We start from the raw sequence: 17,195 nt of genomic DNA, 5'->3' as shown, positions 1-17,195 counted from the left end.
GAAATTAAACTTCCCTGAAGCGGCTCCGAGCCTCAGGGAAGATTCCTGCACTCGTCTGTGCGCGTGCGCTAAACAGCGCAGGCCTCGACTCTCCCTCCTCCGCCCCACTCCCCCCACTTCCGGGTGCGCGTCTCCCTGGGTGGGCCTTAACATAAAATGGCGGCGCGGACCCGATTGCGGGCGGCGATCAGCTGCCCACCCCAGTCCGCTCCCGCCCGGCCCCTCCCCAACAGGGAGAAAATTCTCCCCATGGAGTCATTACAGCACCGAAGGAGGCCATTTGGCCCATCAAGTCCGTGCCAGCTGTGTGCTTTGAGGTCTCTCTGAAGGAGGTGCCCAGGTGCTTTATGAAGAGGAAGATATTCCTGTTATGTTCCTTCTGTCTGGTCACCTTGCTCGTGAACACAGTTCCACGCCTATCTACCGGTGAGTGAGTTGGTAAACAAGATACTGCAGACGCAGATACCAATATAAGATGAAGCACATGCTATTTATTTACAGGAGTAACAGAGCACTAACACAATGTGTGCTTCTCCAACCAGACCCTATTCTGAGCGACCTATTAACATTGTAGCCCACGCTACACAGCCATTGGGCAACACAGTCACGTGGTCAATGTGCTCACATCCTCTTAAAGGTGTATGGCACCTCAGATGACCACAATTCCTTTCTTCAATGGCACGGTGAAAGCCAAGAAATATTTGTTGCCCTACGCAGCATTTTGAGAATCAGTAAGCAGATTCCAAAGGTCTAATAGAAGGTCAACTTCCTTCAAGAATTCTCACCCGCCCCCCCGGCTCCTGAAGGAGCCAACTCCCGTGGGACACGCACGCCGGGGGCATGAGTAGCCTCAAGTACCAGCGGGTAATGGTCACCGTGGTAATGGGCCATCGGATATGGGTCATCGTGCCCAATTGGGCCTTCATTGCACTTTTCAGTGGGTGAAGCTGATTGTGTCAAGTGGGGGAAGCCTTGGCGTGTTTGTGATGCTCTTCCTGAGGGAGTGCCCAGCACCCACAAGGGCCGGGATCAGTGAGCTCAAAGCGGATTGAGGTCAAGTCTGTGACATTCTTAGCCCACGTCCCTCCGCATCACACTCAGCCAGAGGAGCAGGGGGCCTTTACCCACCCAGGGCAAACCTCACTGCCCTTCCCCCAACAAAGGTGGAAAAGTGCCAGGGAAGAAAGCACCTGCTGAGTCGAGGTGAGAGAATTGTCAAGACAGATCCAATTACGTTTGCTTATTCCAAAACCCCTACTGGCTGTGGTTTATGGCGTTAGAGGAAAGGGTTGGCTCGGCATTTCTTGACCTCAGGGTGTCCCGAGGTGCCCGACAGTCGATGAAGTGCTTTCCGAAGCGTAGCTTTTGCGGCCGCAATGCAGGGAAGTGCAGCCAATTTGTGTGGGGCACTTCATAAACAGGCCGCGGGGGGGGGAGGCAGGAATTCCATCATGCTCTCCCATACCCAGGTCATCAGGTGGCACCAGCGGGCACAGAGGCGATGAGACCTCTACTGGCTCCGGGGCAACGAAACAGTGGGTTATTAAATGCCACGCCGAATGCCCCACCACCCTCCCCCATCCCCCTACCCCCACACTCTGTGGCAACCTGAACACATAAGCTCATCTTAACCCGGCCTGCGACAAACCAGCCTTCTCAACACACACACACACACACACACACAAACACACACACACACACACACACACACACACACACACACACACACACACACAGCTGCTGCCCATGGCTTCTACTGCCCATCCCTGTTCTCCTGCCCGCCAACCACCTCCCCCCCCACCAACAAACGCGCTTATCTTCACAAACCACCCCTTCTGTCGTCCGCTCCAAGTGAAACAAGTGGTTGTGTTTGGGGACAGGTGGGGTGTTGGGGGTGAAGCACCTTGTGGGGAAGTTGGTGGGTGCGGTGTGGAAGAGAGAGCTGGGAGGCGGAGAGAAAGAATAAAAAAAAAAAGACCAGGCAAAACTATGAAGTTTCATAACCTTTTCTTGGCAGCAGAGGCTCATGCACCTCCCTGCACGCAATGGGGCAGCCAGTTATTGAGTTGAGCAGGTAATTCTGCAGCTAATTTCCTACAAAGGAATGGTGCTCGGCCAAAATAAACCAGCCCATTGTTTGAAAGAGAAAAATCCGGGCAGCGCTAATATGAAAGCTTTTTTGGATGTGTGGTTGCATACCAGTGAGGCCTCTGGCTCACACCCAAGAAATTGTTCCTTGCAACGCAACCAGCCAGTTAAGGTGGCTCCACATTGTTAAAGAGGACGGACACACAGAGAGCGGCGTCAGGGAAAAAAAAGGGATATGATGGTCCAATTTCTACTTGTTGGTTAACAACCAATTAAAGCCATGAGGAGAGGGGGCTCCGGGAGGGGGGGTGGGGGGGGGTGCGGTGCTGGTAGTGGGGGGTTGAGTGGGGAGGGAGGGGGGTATGGTGTCCAGATGGTGGTTGAGGTGGCATGTTCGAATATGACAGGGTCACCAGCTCTCAGGAACTCAGGAGTGCCGAACCTCCCGATGAGGCTTGCGGGCACTCAAGTCCGTGGGGGGTGCTGGTCAAACACCTGTAGGGAGGAGGCACCGAGAGACGGGTGAAGGGGATTAAAACGCACGGACCGACTCGCTCAATCGGAGAGCGTTAAAGAGCGCAACTCGGACTTTGCTCCTCGCGGACATGTGATTCCTGTGCCGGGGTTGGCCACTTACCCACGTCGAGGTTGCTTCCCCCTCCCCCTCCCCCTCACTACACTTTCCAAATAAATCAGCCTGAGCCAAGCAGCTTTACGCGATGCTCGGATCTTCTTTTAGCCTTTAATCACGCCGACAGCTACTCTCTCAACGTGGAAATGTTCTTCCCGGCGAGAACCTCGGTACTCCGCTGAGTTAGCTGATTAGACTAGATGAAAGGGGTGCTGAAATCCAGCTCTGGACACTGAGGTTAAAGGAGGGGGTTGCGTCGGGGGAGGTGGAAACTCAGGTCCGGTTTCAGCCCCCTGACCGCGACCCTTGCAGGGAATGCCATGCACGCACGGCACGGGCTGAGGGCATTGCCTGTGATGCCTGCCTCTGCCCACCAACAATGCCACAGCCAGCAGTCCTGGGCTGGTAGGTGAGGGGGTCGCCACTCGGGCAATGCAACGCTTTCCAGATGGAGCTGGGGAGTGGGTCAGTCCCTGACACAAAATAAGCCCCGGCAACAAACTCCCGGACATTTCTCTCACTGGTTAAGTCAGGTCTGATTTGATATCTCTTGGCTGGACTTTCTGTGATTTCTTGCTCGATAACTGAGCAGACAGGAAACTGGAGTAAACGCGAGAGACGCTATCTCTGTGTACAGCCGAAGGAGGCATAGGGAATCAAATTCCCGGGGGACTCGGAAGGATTATAGAGTTCCTGGAAATTGCACGATCAGTAAAAGCCCATGAGGAACAGGATTAACTCTCGCCGTGCCAGCAAGATAAGTGCACAGGCGGAGATTCCTCACCTGAACCACTGTGGTCGTCTCCCAGTACCACTGCCAGCATCAGGAATTGTGGCAAAAGTTTGACCTGAAGTCTTGCTGGTCAACCCTTAACAGCTCTCTGGATTACCCCCAAACAGCCAACCCACAGCACCCCATGGCGCTGGGAATTCCAGCTCTGAAGGTGGGATAGTTGAGGATCAAGTTCCGGGTCATAAGAAATAGAAGCAGCCCCAAAGTGACAGTCAGAGTCGTCTGGAGAAGGACCTCTCTGTCCTCTTTCTTACTCAGCAATTATTAATCACTCAGATTTTTTGCTGATTATTTCACCCCAGCGATGGCTAGTCAGTATATCAACCTTAACCTGTGCCAGGTATGTGGGGAGAGAGAGAGAGAGGGGTCGGAGAGAGGGGAGGGAGAGAGGGGGGAGAGAGGGGAGAGAGGGGAGAGAGAGAAGGGAGAGAGAGGGGAGAGAGGGGGTAGAGAGGGGGGAGAGAGGGGAGAGAGGGGAGAGAGGGGGGAGAGAGGGGGGAGAGAGGGGGGAGAGAGAGAGAAGGGGGTAGAGAGGGGGTAGAGAGGGGGTAGAGAGGGGGGAGAGAGAGGGGAGAGAGGGGGTAGAGAGGGGGGAGAGAGAGGGGAGAGAGAGAAGGGAGAGAGGGGGGAGAGGGGGGAGAGAGGGGAGAGAGGGGGGAGAGAGGGGGTAGAGAGGGGAGAGAGGGGAGAGAGGGGGGTAGAGAGGGGGGGAGAGAGAGGGGGGAGAGAGGGGGGGAGAGAGGGGGAGAGAGGGGGTAGAGGAGGGGAGAGAGGGGAGAGAGGGGGTAGAGAGGGGGAGAGAGGGGGAGAGAGGGGGGAGAGAGGGGGGAGAGAGGGGGAGAGAGGGGGGAGAGAGGGGGAGAGAGGGGGTAGAGAGGGGGGAGAGAGGGGTGGAGAGGGGTAGAGAGGGGGAGAGAGGGGGTAGAGAGGGGAGAGAGGGGGTAGAGAGGGGTAGAGAGGGGGAGGAGAGCCAGGTGAGAGAGAGGGGAGAGAGGGGGTAGAGGAGAGAGAGGAGATGAGAGGGGGTAGAGAGGGGAGGAGAGGGGGTAGAGAGGGGGGAGAGAGCGGGGAGAGAGAGGGGGAGAGAGGGGAGAGAGGGGGTTAGAGAGGGAGGAGAGAGAGGGGAGAGAGGGAGGAGAGAGGTGAGAGAGGGGGTAGCGAGGGGGGAGAGAGAGGGGAGAGAGGGGGAGAGGAGAGAGGGAGAGAGAAGGGAGAGAGGGGGAGAGAGGGGTGTAGAGAGAGGGGAGAGAGAGGGGAGAGAGGGGAGAGAGGGGGTAGAGAGGGGGTAGAGAGGGGGTAGAGAGGGGGGAGAGAGGGGAGAGAGGGGAGAGAGAGGGGGGAGAGAGAGGGGAGAGAGGGGGAGAGAGGGGGGAGAGAGGGGGGAGAGAGGGGAGAGAGGGAGGAGAGAGAGGGGAGAGAGAGAAGGGAGAGAGGGGGGAGAGAGGGGGAGAGGGGGGAGAGAGGGGGAGAGAGGGGGAGAGAGGGGGTAGAGAGGGAGGAGAGAGAGCGGAGAGAGAAGGGAGAGAGGGGGGAGAGAGGGGGTAGAGAGGGGGGAGAGAGAGGGGAGAGAGAGGGGAGAGAGGGGGTAGAGAGGGGGGAGAGAGGGGAGAGAGGGGAGAGAGGGGGGAGAGAGGGGGGAGAGGGGGAGAGAGAGGGGAGAGAGGGGGTAGAGAGGGGGTAGAGAGGGGGGAGAGAGAGCGGAGAGAGGGGGTAGAAAGGGAGGAGAGAGAGGGGAGAGAGAGAAGGGAGAGAGGGAGGAGAGAGGGGGGAGAGAGGGGGGAGAGAGGGGGGAGAGGGGAGAGAGGGGGTAGAGAGGGGAGAGAGGGGAGAGAGGGGGTAGAGAGGGGGTAGAGAGGGGGGAGAGAGGGGGTAGAGAGGGGGGAGAGAGGGGGTAGAGAGGGGAGAGAGGAGAGAGGGGAGAGAGGGGGTAGAGAGGGTGGTAGAGAGGGGGTAGAGAGAGGGGGGAGGAGAGGGGAGAGAGGGGTGCAGGAGAGAAGAGAGGGGAGAGAGGGGGTAGAGAGGGGGGAGAGAGAGGGGAGAGAGGGGGAGAGAGGGGAGAGAGGGGGTAGAGAGGGAGGAGAGAGAGGGGAGAGAGGGGGGAGAGAGGGGAGAGAGGGGGTAGAGAGGGGGGAGAGAGGGGGGAGAGAGGGGGAGAGAAGGGAGAGAGGGGGTAGAGAGGGAGGAGAGAGAGGGGAGAGAGAAGGGAGAGAGGGGGGAGAGAGGGGGGAGAGAGAGGGGAGAGAGAGAAGGGAGAGAGGGGGGAGAGAGGGGAGAGAGGGGGTAGAGAGGGGGGAGAGAGAGGGGAGAGAGAGAAGGGAGAGAGGGGGGAGAGAGGGGAGAGAGAGAGGGGAGAGAGAAGGGAGAGAGGGGGGAGAGAGGGGGAGAGAGGGGGAGAGAGGGGGTAGAGAGGGAGGAGAGAGAGGGGAGAGAGAAGGGAGAGAGGGGGGAGAGAGGGGAGAGAGGGGGTAGAGAGGGGGTAGAGAGGGGGGAGAGAGGGGAGAGAGGGGAGAGAGGGGGTAGAGAGGGGAGAGAGGGGGTAGAGAGGGGGGAGAGAGAGGGGAGAGAGGGGGAGAGAGGGGAGAGAGGGGAGAGAGGGGGTAGAGAGGGGAGAGAGAGAAGGGAGAGAGGGGGTAGAGAGGGGGGAGAGAGGGGGGAGAGAGGGGGGAGAGAGGGGAGAGAGGGGAGAGAGAGGGGGTAGAGAGGGGGGAGAGGGGAGAGAGGGGGTAGAGAGGGGGTAGAGAGGGGGGAGAGAGAGGGGAGAGAGGGGAGAGAGGGGGTAGAGAGGGGAGAGAGGGGGTAGAGAGGGGGGAGAGAGAGGGGAGAGAGGGGGAGAGAGGGGAGAGAGGGAGAGGGGGAGAGGGGTAGAGAGGGAGAGGAGAGAGAGGGGAGAGAGAGGGGGAGAGAGGGGAGAGAGGGGGAAGAGAGAGAGGGGAGAGAGGGGGAGAGAGTAGAGAGGGGGGGAGAGAGAGGGGGAGAGAGAAGGGAGAGAGAGAGGGGGGAGAGAGGGGAGAGGAGAGAGAGGGGGGTAGAGAGGGGGGGAGGAGAGAGGGGAGAGAGAGGGGAGAGAGGGGAAGAGAGGTGGTAGAGAGGGGGGAGAGAGGGGAGAGAGGGGGTTAGAGAGGGGGGGAGAGAGAGGGGAGAGAGGGGAGGAGAGAGGGGGTAGAGTGGGGGGAGAGAGAGAGGGGAGAGAGAGGAGAGAGGGGGTAGAGAGGGGGGAGAGAGGGGAGAGAGGGGGTAGAGAGGGGGGAGAGAGGGGGGAGAGAGAGGGGAGAGAGAAGGGAGAGAGGGGGTAGAGAGGGGGGAGAGAGAAGGGAGAGAGGGAGGAGAGAGGGGAGGAAAGGGGGAAAGGGGGGGGAAGGGGGGGGAAACGGGGAGAAAGGTGGGGTAAAGGGGGGGAGAGACGGGAAAGAGAGGGGGGAAAGAGAAGGGGAGAGGGCAGGAGAGAGGAGGGATTGAGGGAGCAGGGAGAGAGGGGAGAGAGGGGGGAGAGGAGAGAGAAGGGAGAGAGAAGAGGAAAGAGAAGGGGAGAGGTTGGGAGAGAGGAGGGATTGAGGGAGCAGGGGGAGAGATGGGGAGAGAGGGAAGAGTGAGACAGTGAAGAGAGACAGGGTGGGGCAGAGGGAGGAAAGAGAGGGGAGAGAGAGGGGGAGAGAGAAAGGGGGGAGTGAGAGGGTGAGATGGGGTAGAGAGTGCAGAAGGATGAGGGGGGAGGGAGAGAGCGAGAGGGAGGGAGAGAGAGATAGGGAAAGAGAGAGGGAGAAAAAGAGAGAAACAGCAGTAAACACAAGGATACTGCTCCTGGTGTTTGAACAGTGAGGGTGGTCAAAGTGCCAATTCCTGTACTTTTAACTCGCAACATAATTGATAACTATCAATATTACTGGGCCTATAATCTCTGAAGTTTGGGAGAATGAGGGCTAATCTTATTGAAACAATAAAAATTTCTGAGGGAGGTTGTTAGCCCCTGGCTGGGGAGTCTAGAACACTGGGCCACAGTCTCAGGATAAGGGCTCGATCATTTAAAACTGAGATGAGGAGAAATTTCTTCACTCAGAGTGTTGTGAATCTTTGAAATTCTCCACTCCAGAGAGCTGTGAAAGTTCAGTTATTGATTAGGTTCGAGACACAGTTCACCACCAAGTTAGCTTCTAGTAGTCGAGTGAATAATTCTTCCAGATGCTGTAAATGCTCCTCCGATGTCTGACTGAAAACAATTCGATCAACTCGGGAATCAAGGAAAATGGGGAATGAGTGGGACAGAAAGTTGATGCGTGCTCTTGGTGAATAGGAGAGGGGGCGTGAGGCACCTTATTATTCCAGCTCCTATTACGTTCCTATAGTGTTTCCAGCCCCAGCGTCGTCCAAAACATGCTCAGTTTTCCACTTTGATCAATATCTTTGCCTTCATTACAAAATGGCACACTTAGGGCTGTCATCTCAGCCAGGGACAGACAAATCCAAGTGCATCAAACGCTTAATCCCGAGGGACACAAAGGTCATGCATCTTGCTAGGCTCATGCTCATATGAGTCAAGCATGACCATCCCTCCAGATTCCCGTTGTGACCTGTGTATTACACCACTCTGCCTCTCACTGTGCCAGCTTGTCCTTTCTCACAGGGGCACTAATTAATGTGCACAGCCAAGCAGTCAGGGTTCACCATGAAAGGGCTACTCTAGGCACGGCACCAACACTGGGAGTTCACTATGTGGGGAAATGTAAAGCCAGTGTGAAAGGATGCAAAGGGTTAAATCCCATCAGCTGTAGATTATGATGTGTAATAGTGAGGCCCAGATGATCTAGGATCAGCCACTCGGTCAACACCCCTCCCAAAGTGAATGGATATAAAATGAGCTGCCAATTTCACTGTCATCTGTTCCATACAATCACACCGAGTCAAACTCTGTCACCATCAGTCACCGAAGAGAAAGAAAGGAGGGCTCAGTGTGGGGTTACATCACACAGACAGAATCCTGAATCCTTAGCCTGGGTCACCAGGAAGGGGCTCTACTATTGGCTGGGGTTTCTTCTTTCATTGCCTGTCCATTGGCCGTTGATGGAGAAACAGCCTTTTGATGATGTCACGTATTGCCCAATCCTGCATGGGACTGACACAGCGTGACACCGTTCCATCATGAAGAGTCCCGCCCCCTTGGTCCTCCCCCACCTCGGACTCCCTCCCCCCGACACCCCACCCCCTCCCCGCGCTTAGTCCTTTCCCCTTCCTGACTCCTTCAGGCGCCCTGATTTCTTCCCCCACCCTTAGTCCTCTGCTTCCCTCTCTGTTTACAGAGGTTGACTGGTGGTACAATCCTGGAGATGAATCCTTTCCCTAAGGCACAACCTTGAAAGATCATCAGAGCTTTGAGAGGGAGCAAAATGTGGAGGAAAAATGTGCCGTTCCTGCTAAATTCTAACTCCCTCGTCATGAATGTACATAAACTGGTGTCAGAGGAAACATTAATATTCCTTTCCAACCAACAAGCTACTTTGGCATTGGGTCTAATCGAGGACTCGGTCTTCCTCATCTGTTAACTGAGCGATTACAGGAAAGGTCTCTTATCAACTTTGTTTCTGAAGGAAACTACAAAACCATTTGAATTTGTTTCAGCTCAGCATTTCCAGGTTAGTTGGTTGTTTGGTTCAAAGCATTGACCAATCGGCGGGCATGCTTCCACTAGGGTAAATCCGGCCTGTCATAAATAATGCCAACATTCTCACTTCCCAGCCCTGGGCGGCAAATGGAGATCCTACGAGACGAGGCTGGCTTGGCATCACTTCACCGTCCAGCCAATTTAAACAATAACTCAGGAGCCGAGGACAATCCTCCAAATCTTCGCCCACCACATTTGCTCCTTCTGACCTTCTGAGGTTGTCAGTGCACCCCAGCTGGCAGCTTAAGGGCACCCTCTCTGACCCTGCACCCAAGTGGCCAAGCTTCAGGTGCGAGTGTTGGCACGCCATGCCCTGGATAGGTGGGCATCAAGAATGAGGCTGATCCTGCACACCACCCTCCACCAAACCTCATCCAGCATCTACACACAGCCCCTGTCCAGCAGGGGTCAAGAGGCAGCATTCAGGAATGGGAGGCCTGTGGGTAATCCCGGCGTCAGGGATTGAACCTGGGACCTCCGTTCCTGCCTCAGGTCTCTGAAGACAAGCTGTAGTGCTGTCCTCGGTCCAAGGGATGTGACATGCTATGGTCTCCGTCTGAAAGCATTGCCAACCCGAGTCTCGCCATGCAGCTACCACAGCGCTCTCTTGCTTTCCACATCACAGGTTCTGGTTGGGCCTCAAACCGCACAAAGTTTCCAAATGTGGTTCTGGCCTGGGCTGCTCATCAATGATGCCAAGCTCAGCTTAATGACGAGCTGGTTAATTCCAAGTAACGACAGCCGAGAGGGCCCATTGCATTTGAAGGTGCCTCCATTCTGTCCTCCCTTCCCCCAAACCTCTTTTGCACTCAAGTTGGCACCTGGCACCAGGGATCTGAGATTGGGGGTGCGAACCCCAGTTTCTATCACTTCCCAGGGAAGTGTGCGGCACCATCGCAAAGTCACACTGCTGCTTCACAGGACTGACGGTCAAAACATTCACTGATTTAAAGCAACGCTGTTGTAATTTGGGGTTGGGAGGGCAGATTGTGAGGCAAATGTTACAGGGTGAAAAAGGACTGCTGACGTCCCTGTTCCCTTCCCTACTGTCCGTCATTGGTCAGCTTTCGAGAGGAAGATGTGGGCGTTTCTTTTTTGTGCGTTTAAATAAGGCAGATTATTTATTCCTGCGCTTACCCCAAAATCTAACGTGACTGCACTCACTCACACAGTCACGCACTCAAGCAGACTCAAGGAAAGTACAGTTAAAGAGAGTAGTGCACTTTTACAAGCTATAAACAAAAGAAAGAGTTCATAATTCATCTGATTGTCCTGTTATTGAAAAAATGCATTGCAGGCCTGAAGTAAAAGGTGTCTTCACCTCTGAAATGCAGTTTAGTAAGTTCAACAACCAGAATCACAGGCTAAAGTAGTTTTCTGCAGGCCGTGAAGTTAGTTGCTTGTAGTCGTTACCAGGAGGTCAATTTGCTGTATTGCCGAAAAGGAACAGCATGGGGGCCTTGCAATGTTACAGTCTCCGGCTCGTAAGGCATGGCGTTACTGCCCCTTCTGCTGCTGCTGTCTCTCTGCAGACAGCACTTAAAGATTAAAAGGGGGACCAACATGGCTGCTCTACCATGTGGTTTCTCACAATTCCCTTACCCAAATATGGTGCTGGTCTCAGGTTGATTAGCCACGACCTGGTTTATTGTTTCACTGGGGCTGGAGTAATTTGAGGCGATCACCGTCTTTGTCTCAGAAAGACCCATACAAGTCAGGAATGTCTTTGGGTTGGCCTCAGGGTAGTTGACAGCTCTTGCCTGGAATGTCTCCTCTTGTCCTTGCGAGATAATGTGGCAGCTTTGGAATTCACGTGTCAGATCAGGTGGGCTTTGGCGACCATCTTCTGCGGCACACATTGTCCATTTTAAATGAAATCCAAAAGATTCCACACTGAGTAAAGTTCATATTTTAAAAGCTATGAACGAGACGTGCCTTTACAGGGCACGATAACTAAGAAAGGTCCAAGCATGAGCAACTTCTAAAAGCTGCTTCTCAGCCGATGCGCAGGATGACTGAGATTGTTGACATGGCATGCCCAAGTCTGAGGAGAGCTTTTAATAAAACATTCAAGCAGCTGATGTGTCAGTCACACAGGTATGAACTTCTGTCCATAAAGCAGGTCATTTTTAAAAATCATATGCGATGTCATGATAATGAAAGAAAAACACCAAACTGCGTCCGGAAGTACTGGGCTTTAAAAATAAGGCCTGAGTTTTTAAAATACACACAAGCCACTGGCTGGAATGCTGCAGGGTGACTCCCTAAGAGGCAATGGAACACCACCCTGTTGCCAGACAAGGTGCTTCTAAAGACAGCCAGAAGCTAATTGCTCCCTCCAGTAAAGACAATGGGAGATAGTAGGAGATGAATATCACCTCATCAAGAAATCTTGTGAGCAATGCCCAGACAGATTTGTCAATTCGCTTCCCACTTGGAATATACTAAAAGATGAGCTAAAAAGCTGCCCTGGTGTCTGTCTGTTGGTGGGTGTTCTGAGAGAGGGCAAGTGCTGGAAGTTTGGCTCAGAAGTATCAGCCACATCCTGTGGCCATTTTGCAGGTGTCTCAATCTTTCTCCCTCTCTACCGAATTCGACTCTACTGGAACCTTGAAACCGACTATCGAAATCAACACTACCAGAACCTCAAAACTGACTATCGAAATCAACACTGCCAGAACCTCAAAACCGACTATCGAAATCAACACTACCAGAACCTCAAAACCGACTATCGAAATCAACACTGCCAGAACCTCAAAACCAACTATCGAAATCAACACTGCCAGAACCTCAAAACCAACTATCGAAATCAACACTGCCAGAACCTCAAAACGGACTATCAAAATCAACACTGCCAGAACCTCAAAACCGACTATCGAAATCAACACTGCCAGAACCTCAAAACCGACTATCGAAATCAATACTACCAGAACCTCAAAACTGACTATCAAAATCAACACTGCCAGAACCTCAAAACCGACTATCGAAATCAACACTATCAGAACCTCAAAACTGACTATCGAAATCAACACTACCAGAACCTCAAAACTGACTATCGAAATCAACACAGCCAGAACCTCAAAACCGACTATCGAAATCAACACTACCAGAACCTCAAAACCAACTATCGAAATCAACACTGCCAGAACCTCAAAACCAACTATTCATTTCCAAAGTCTGGAATCTCAAATCGTAACAGCCACAACACTCAATCGCCCAACCCCGGACGGCCCGCTTCTATCTCCTACCCAAAATCCACAAACAGAACTGCCCCGGTAGACCGATCGTCTCAGCTTGCTCCTGCCCCACAGAACTCATTTCTCATTATCTTGACTCCCTTCTCTCTCCCCTTGTCCAGTCCCTTCCCACCTACATCCGTGATTCCTCTGACACCTTACGTCACATCAACAATTTCCAGTTCCCTGGTCCCAACCGCTTACTCTTCACCATGGACGTCCAATCCCTCTACACCTCCATCCCCCACCAGGATGGTCTGAGGGCCCTTAGCTTCTTCCTCGAAGAGGCCCGAACAATCCCCATCCACCACTACTCTCCTCCGTCTGGCTGAACTTGTTCTCACACTGAACAATTTCTCCTTCAACTCCTCTCACTTCCTCCAAATAAAAGGTGTGGCTATGGGTACCTGCATGGGCCCCAGCTATGCCTGTCTCTTTATGGGGTATGTGGAACATTCCTTGTTGCAGTCCTACTCCGGCCCCCTTCCACAACTCTTTCTCCGGTACATCGATGATTACTTCGGTGCCGCTTCATGCTCTCGTCAGGACTTGGAAAAATTTATTAATTTTGCTTCCAATCTCCACCCCTCCATCATTTTCACGTGGTCCATCTCTGACACTTCCCTTCCCTTCCTTGACCTCTCTGTCTCAATCTCTGGTGATAGACTGTCCACCAATATCCATTACAAACCCACCGACTCCCACAGCTATCTCGACTACAGCTCCTCACACCCCGCGTCCTGTAAGGACTCCATCCCATTCTCTCAATTCCTTCGCCTCCGTCGCATCTGTTCCGATGATGCTACATTCAAAAACAGTTCCTCTGACATGTCCTCCTTCTTCCTTAACCGAGGTTTTCCACCCACGGTCGTTGACAGGGCCCTCAACCGTGTCCGGCCCATCCCCCGCGCATCCGCCCTCACGCCTTCTCCTCCCAGAAACATGATAGGGTCCCCCTTGTCCTCACTTATCACCCCACCAGCCTCCGCATTCAAAGGATCATCCTCCGCCATTTCCGCCAACTCCAGCATGATGCCACCACCAAACACATCTTCCCTTCACCCCCCTTATCGGCATTCCGTAGGGATCGCTCCCTCCGGGACACCCTGGTCCACTCCTCCATCACCCCCTACTCCTCAACCCCCTCCTATGGCACCACCCCATGCCCACGCAAAAGATGCAACACCTGCCCCTTCACTTCCTCTCTCCTCACCGTCCAAGGACCCAAACACTCCTTTCAAGTGAAGCAGCATTTCACTTGCATTTCCCCCAACTTAGTCTACTGCATCCGTTGCTCCCAATGTGGTCTCCTCTACATTGGAGAGACCAAACGTAAACTGGGCGACCGCTTTGCAGAACACCTGCGGTCTGTCCGCAAGAATGACCCAAACCTCCCTGTCGCTAGCCATTTCAACACTCCACCCTGCTCTCTTGCCCACATGTCTGTCCTTGGCTTGCTGCATTGTTCCAGTGAAGCCCAACGCAAACTGGAGGAACAACACCACATCTTCCGACTAGGGACTTTACAGCCTTCTGGACTGAATATTGAATTCAACAACTTTAGGTCATAAGCTCCCTCCCCCATCCCCACTCCCTTTCTGTTTCCCCCTTCCCTTTTTTTTCCAATAAATTATAAAGATTTTCCTTTTCCCACCTATTCCCATTATATATTAAAATTAAAAAAAAAACCCACTAGAGCTATACCTTGAGTGCCCTACCATCCATTCTTAATTAGCACATTCGTTTAGATAATATCACCAACTTTAATTTTAACACCTATGTGTTCTATTGTACTATTGTCGTTGACATCTTTTGATGATCTGCTTCTATCACTGCTTGTTTGTCCCTACAACCACACACCCCCACCCCCCCCCTCCACCTCTTTGTCTCTCTATCTCTCCGCCCCCCACACACACACCTTAAACCAGCTTATATTTCAACTCTTTCTTGGACTCGAACGCAAGTTCTGTCGAAGGGTCATGAGGACTCGAAACGTCAACTCTTTTCTTCTCCGCCGATGCTGCCAGACCTGCTGAGTTTTTCCAGGTAATTCTGTTTTTGTTTTGGATTTCCAGCATCCGCAGTTTTTTTGTTCTTATTCATTTCCAAAGTCTGGAATCTCAAATCGTAACAGCCACAACACTCAACCTTTTTTTTTTAAACTCATGCAAAGTGGGCATCATTTATTGCCTATCCCTTATTGCGAGTGCATTGCTTTGGGTCTGGAGTCACATGTAGGCCAGACCAGGTAAAGGCAGCAGATTTCCTTCCCTAAAGGACATTAGCAAACCAGATGGGTTTTTATAACAATTGTTTCATGGTCATCATTAGGTTTTCAATCCCAGATTTTTTTTTTGTTGAATTCGGGATTTGAACCCAGGTCCTCAGAGCATTACCCTGAGTCTCTGGGATACTAGTCCAACAACAATACCACTACACCATCACCTCCCCTCACACTTATATATAAAAAAACTTACTTCAAACTAAATTCTTACCTTTAACCGGTATGACCATATATGCATGTGTTTTATCCTTTCTTGCCTTTAATAGTTAATAAACTTACTCTTACCTTTAACTCAAGAAAATCTGATCAAATTGGCCCCTTCAAAACCAGAATGATTGGGAAAAAGGTATCTGCGAAAGGGATTGCTTTTAAATTAAATATTGTTGCAACCAATGGGGGCGGAGCAGGCGCTAAATGAAGGCAGGGAGCCAGTTCATCCCTCCTCGCCCAGAGCATAACAATTTGGGGGTGCCCCAGCCGGACGGTGACAAATTGAGGGGTCTCGTCTGGATCAACAACTTTGGGGAACCTCACCCTGGGGGGGGCGAGGGGTGGGTCATAGCAGTGATTAAACCTCAGCCGAACAACGATACCGCCTTAAAAGCCGAGAGCGGGCAACTGTTTACCAAGTGTCGGGAAATAGGAAGGAGATCTGTCACTGTTGTTGGGAATCTTGGAATGAAGCCTTCCTGACAGGGGCCACACACACCTGGAAACAAGGCTGGAGCGTGCAGTAATGTAAAGCAGCAGCTAAGGTTACAATAAAAACCGTGTGAGTGGAGCTCAAATGGTTTATTAGCATTATGTCACCCCACCCGCGTAGGCTGGAACATACTCCTTTCCTTTTCTCACTCTCTATTAAAGTTCACTATGGCTCGCCAATAAGGCTTTTCACAGAAGTGAAACAAGGCAAAAACGGGGGCATGGAGTCAAACGTGGGTTTTAATGTAAACGGTACTGGAAGCACACTGTTGGGTGAAGTAGGCCCATCATGTTTTGCGTAACTATATTTTAACCTCATATCATTGTGGGGAAAATGCTCTGCGTCCATACCCAGGAACACGGTAAGATGCTGAGTAACGCAAGGTTCTATCTTTTTCACATCGCTGCGTTTGAAAAGCTGCCAACAAGCACGTGAAAGATATTTTTTTGTTGAAGCTAGTCTCAGTAATGGTGACCATGAAACTATCACCAATTGTTGTAAAATCCCATCTGGTTCACTAATGTCCTTGAGGAAAGGAAATCTGCTGTCCTTACCCGGTCTGGCCCACATGTGACTCCAGACCCACAGCGATGTGGTTGACTCTTACATGCCCTCTGAAATGAAGTTAACTGATAGAGAACAGCTCGTTGGGCCTAATGGGGTGTATTTTTTCTCAATTTCTTGAAGTGTTGACCTTAGTATGACTACCTATGTATATTTCTCCCTTTGAACTATTAAAACAACAAAGATGTATTGACGGGGAATTGGAGAGTGAGCACCAAGAGGACAAACTGAAGCTTAAAACACATGCGGACTCAGCACCAGAGACTGAACGTAGACTACACTCTTCTCCAAATGCAATTGGTTGACCCAGGCTTCACTCAGTTCAAGGACAATTAGGGATGGGCAACAAATGCTGGCCTTGCCAGCAACACCCCACACCCCATGAAGGAATAAATCAAATTCAAAGGGTTATTCTCCTTCCCTTTCCCAAGTTAGCAAGGCAGCAAATAGCTCCCAGGCACCAACCAATGCTGCTCTGGAACTGACCACAAACAGGCAGACGGCAGGCTCAATGCGGAATGAATCTCCCTCATTCTCCTCCCTCCCTGGGTGGAGACAGCCTCCAAAAAGACGTTGGGAATGGGGATGAGCGGTTGCCATGCTGGGGGAGAGGGAGGGGGAGGGGTGGGTTCAGAAGTTCTGATCGAGAGCCGCAGCCAGCGACCCATGAGGTACATCAACATGCATCACTGCCATGTTTTAACACTACTGCCTCGCAGTGGGCGGGGTCCATTTTGGTTAAAAATTTGGAATCAATCGACGGCCGGCGCTGAAGACGCAGTGATCATGAAGAGTAATAGCAGGGGGGCCTGAGATGAAGTGGGTGACTTGCAGATATTCTGCAACCCTGCAATCTTCTTTCAGCTCTTGCCCCATCAGCCTTGGGAAACCTTCAAGGTATAAAGGATCGTCACGAGGTCCATGGTCTCCTTCTGTGCTCTCCTGCGTTTTAATGTCTCATGCATCACTGTAAACTAAAGGTGGATCATCCTTCCTCTATCGTTTCAGAAGGTTTTTCTCACTTTCTACAAAATCGTGGAGTATAGAAAGTGTGAGAATTAGCTTAATTTGACAGGTCAAAAATCAGATCCAGATGCCTGGATCAACCAATTGCACTTGGAGAAGAATGTAGTCTATGTTCAGTCTCCGGTGCTGAGTCCGCATGTGTTTTAAGCTTCAGTTTGTCCCCTTGGTGCTCAGTCTCCAATTCTGTCAATACATCTTTGTTGTTTTAGTAGTTAAA

At 52.3% G+C, this 17,195-nt stretch overlaps 1 protein-coding gene across 1 annotated transcript in view; it reads right to left on the bottom strand.

Moving 5' to 3' along the window:
* ahr1b (aryl hydrocarbon receptor 1b) overlaps positions 1 to 17,195 on the bottom strand; it is a 251,541-nt gene that overhangs the window by 158,173 nt on the left and 76,173 nt on the right. The gene's annotated exons all lie outside the window — the stretch shown is intronic.

Source organism: Carcharodon carcharias, chromosome 12, assembly GCF_017639515.1.
Source record: "Carcharodon carcharias isolate sCarCar2 chromosome 12, sCarCar2.pri, whole genome shotgun sequence".
Lineage (NCBI taxonomy): Eukaryota > Metazoa > Chordata > Chondrichthyes > Lamniformes > Lamnidae > Carcharodon > Carcharodon carcharias.
This window is presented reverse-complemented; position numbering and strand designations above follow the sequence as displayed.